Here is a 4,289-nt window from a genome sequence, read left to right as displayed (position 1 = left end):
AGTCTGTCTCGACCATTTTAGTGATGTTGTCTACAAACACACTAGATCAAGGGAGTCCCCTTTATTGTCCATAAAGTCTAAATGAAGGATATTTTCTTAAATTTGGTTATTTGTACGCAGCAAACAATCTGATTAAATATAGACCGTCCTTCTCGGTGCTTGTACTACGAAGTGTTGTGCCGTCTATCTTAATCATTTTGGTATTGTTATCTACAAACACACTAGTTTAAAAAAGTTCACTTTAATGTAAATAAAGTCTTTAATAAAAACTATTATCTTAAATCTGGTTATTTATACGTAATAAGCAATCTAATTAACGATAGACTGTTCTTCTCGCTATTCGATACAGGAAAACATGGACCTCGATGCACCCTCGATATAAGGAATCCAAAAGCAGTCTATCTCAGTCATTTTAGTGTTGTTATTTATAGATACACTAGATTAAAGCCCTTTCCCTCCTTCATGAAGATTTTCCTTTAATTATCACTCTTGGTCTTCAGTAATCGACTGGATCAAGATGGTCTCCACTTCTAGGTGCTCATTTGACTTGTTCAAGAGAGCTTATGCCTAAGAAGTAGATTTAGAGGCGATATCAATCTTTTTAGCATTACCGTTCATCGAAGATTGAAAACTCTTTGATTTTCTGTATAAAATAAATCTTAAAGAGCACTCTTTCATTTTACTCGCTTTCTTTGTTGCTTTATCCTTTCATATTCAATAATAAGCATAAGACCCACTTTCCTTACTGTTTTTAATCGTAAAGGGAGTTTAAAATCAGTTTTGCTAAACCTTTCCTAATATCCACCAATTCAAGTCAAGAGACTGTGTTTTTCTGGCATGAGGGGTGCCTAACACCTTCCCCTCATGTAACCATATCCCTTACCTAGGTTTCTGACAAGACCAAGTCGAAAACAGAGTTAATCAGGGGTTTAGGCCCCAAACTAGACGGCAAGGTCAATCATTGCCTTTTTTGTGAAATTCGGATTTTTATTCCAAATTCACTATAAATGCATATCACGGGTCCTGGGCCTTGGGCCCTAACCAAGGTGGCTACTCTGACAACCTCTCTTTTCCCTTGAAATTCAAATATTTATCCCATGTTCATTGGAAATGTAGACATAAAACACACCCCTAAAGAGAACAAGAGAGAACAAGACACCAACTCACCACTACACCACGAACACACCCCCGAGTTGTTGCTATTTTAATACAAAAGTGGCCCTTGTTAGTATTTTACAAAATTATTTTGTTTACAAAATGAAGCCATTTTGGTTTTGGAAAATGAGTTTGCTCACTTCCTTCTCAAAAGCGAATAGTTCTGTATTGGAAAGTGGAGAAAAGCTTCATGAGTTTATATAGCTTTTCACTTCTATAGCTTTGTGGATGAGAAACGGAGAAAGGGGGCCTATGTACATGAGCCACCAAGTGGACCTAGTAGGCTTTTGGCTATACCACACACGCGCGTCGCCCGGCTCGGCTGGCCATGCGTGTGAGTCAAGGTTTTTTCCCTTCCCCCTAAATTTTAATTTTTTGTCCGTCAAAGCATTACCTTTACCTTCGCCGTTCTTCAAAAAGAACGCCGACATTAGTAGGTAAGCTGGCGTACCTGGTTAAGCTAGCTTACTGCAACGTCGAATAACTGGGTAAATAACGTTGTAGTTGTTGGGCTGCGACCTTTCACATCTGTAACGTCTTTTGAACGGCTCTTGTCTTAAATGGAGTCTTTACCACATTAAAGGGTGTGTTGAACGGACACGTTTTGGTTTATAAAAGAGAAGGTTCTCTGTATTTTCTTCTACAACAATAAAACGAAAAACCATTACAGAAGTTTATTGTTTCTTCTTGTTTTTATAAACGGAGTTTTCTTTCTTCCTCTTTCTATTTTACATATTTTGTTGGACAATTAGAGTGTTCGGGTGGTTCGAATCTCTTTGATCGTGCAGTTCTTGGAGATCGACAGTGTATCGGGCTGTTGTATCTTGGGAGTAATTGTGCCTCATCTCGCCACATTGAAAAGGTTACACTAGCGCTGTTTATTTATTTTTTCTGTTCCTCAACAGAAGTCTGGTAAGCCATATTATACCCTGAATCCACAACACGAGTGTGGGGAGATGACGGGAGAAGGCGCGGCCGCAATGCCCCTCCGCCATCCGGGATCCACAGGAGCACCATTAGATCAATCCAATGTTTATCCAACGGCTCAGATCAAATCACAAAAAATTTAAGCACTTTAATTGCTCATTGTGACAATGCGCAGTGCAAAGTGCAAAGTGCACCACTATCATCCTACAAGTCAATACCCATGCCGTGCGCGCGTGTACTCACCGTCCATTGGCCCACCATTTACAAAACTAGGAAGAGAAGTGGAGGGATACTTGTCACGCCCCATAATCACTATGTAAATATTGTTCACTTCTAGGACTCCTACCCTCCCAGATTTTGTTTTCCATCCACACTATGGTGCCCGACCAACTTTTTTGTCACGCCTCAAACCGAGACCACGGGCTGGCACATGACAGCGCCCCATACCTGCAAGTAAACCCTACAAGCTTGCAAGTCTATGCATATTATTATGGTCCATTCTTATTGTTGCCATAGTTTTAAAATGTCATAGATAAATTAAATTATAAAGTCAAACTCTATCTTTCATCCCAAACAAACACTAGTCAACAAGTGTGGTTGTCCGCACATGCCAAAGCGAGCCGTGAAATGGCTTTCCCAGGTATTGCCTAGCAAATTCCGAAGTCAAATGGGAGGAGACAAATATTTTGATTTGTCTAGAATTACCTCGGAAAATAGTGAAGCAGTGTTTGGTTGCAGGGATATCCTCAGAAAGTAAGAGACTGAGTAGGGGTGTCATTACCAATATAGGGATAGAGGATTCTTTAGTTTTGGAAGGATTTGCTTTTAGAGGGGACATAGAATCCACAGCATCACATAAGTAATTACTACATGAGAGACATCTAAATCCAATTTTATTTTGGCAACCAAACAAGGAATGGCATGCCAAATCCATACCGAGCTTTTGTGCAACCAAACGAAGTATATACACCGCGAGGGAACAAAGGAACAAAACAAGTGACAAAGGATGTAAAAGGAAAACATTGTTTAGACACCAACAACACGGCATGTAAATTAAAGCAATTTCTGAGTCTACATTATCCGACTCTGACAATGAGAGCTACTATTTTCCTATTGACTGCATCAAATTGTCAAATTGTCTATGTTTGACAAGTATTCCTATGATAAAGTAGCGGCTCTAAGCACACGACGGCTAGAATGGGAAAAAATCGTTGTTCTGACTTCTGACGAAGGCAAAGAAGTTTTCGACAATTAAATACAGTTCTTCTTCCCTCCTGCTCACACTATAAAGACTAGAACTGGCTTCTTAAATCTGAGAAAAACCCATTTCCGAAAAGGGTAAAGAAATCATGGGTCGATCTTTCTTTCTCACTATTCTTTTGTTATCAGCTATTCTGGCTCTCTCCTTTTCTCCAGGTAGTTATTTTCCTCGTCAATTTTTTATCTCTCTCTATCTATACATTTTTATGAATTTCTTTCAATATCTTGTAGGATACGGGAGAAAAGAAATAGAGTTTGAGAGAGTAACTTGTACGGATCTTCCCAAGGTGACATTTGCAATTATTCTTTTCTCCTTCTACTTGGGGTTTTTATGATTTTTGGTACTCTTTTCAGGCCGTGGAGTTGAAATCCTGCTTTCCTTTTGTTGGTTTTTTTAGGAGGATTTGGTGAAAGAAAGAGTGATGATCGAATTTTCCATGGACTACGATGGTCCAGGACGGAGCATAAAACCTGGAATAGTTCCACCTCCGCCAGGAGCGATCTCATGAAAAAACATTAAATAGACAGCAGTGGAATGTGAAGGGCATTTTTGTCAATTTCAAATTCAAACCGTAATTAAATAGGATTTTTGCTGCTTGCTCTGTTTGTATTAAATTAGTGGCAAGAATGTCTCAAGTCTAAGAAATTAATCTTGTATTTTCGACTTTATTTGTTCATAGTATGGTATTTGAATGGCAATTTCACTGAAAGCCATTATGCGGCTCGCTTTTGCTCAATACAACAGCCACCACAGATGAATTAAAGGAATAGGACAAAATCCGTCAAAGAGCCAACCTGTATTGCTGTTCTCACGTGTAAAAGCTGCCCATGAAATGGCTTTTTTGCAAAGGCGCTGATATTCCCCCCCCCCCCCCCAGGCTATTTTCCCCTCTTACGGCTGGCTAACCTTTTCCCAGCTAGCTCTCTCTCTCTCTCTCTCTCTCTCC

At 39.6% G+C, this 4,289-nt stretch overlaps 1 long non-coding RNA gene across 1 annotated transcript; it reads left to right on the top strand.

The window, feature by feature from the left end:
* The first annotated feature begins 3,279 nt into the window (after positions 1-3,279).
* Positions 3,280-4,086, top strand: LOC143886118 (uncharacterized). The gene is made up of 3 exons (XR_013253683.1): positions 3,280-3,498; positions 3,574-3,629; positions 3,741-4,086. It is a non-coding gene; the product is annotated as an uncharacterized LOC143886118 (long non-coding RNA).
* Positions 4,087-4,289: the final 203 nt, after the last annotated feature.

The sequence above is a fragment of the Tasmannia lanceolata genome, unplaced genomic scaffold (assembly GCF_043159265.1).
Source record: "Tasmannia lanceolata isolate RefF3 unplaced genomic scaffold, GAP_Taslan_0.1 ptg000011l, whole genome shotgun sequence".
NCBI lineage: Eukaryota > Viridiplantae > Streptophyta > Magnoliopsida > Canellales > Winteraceae > Tasmannia > Tasmannia lanceolata.
Note: the sequence above shows the minus strand (reverse complement) of the source record. Positions and strands in the feature narration are given on the sequence as shown.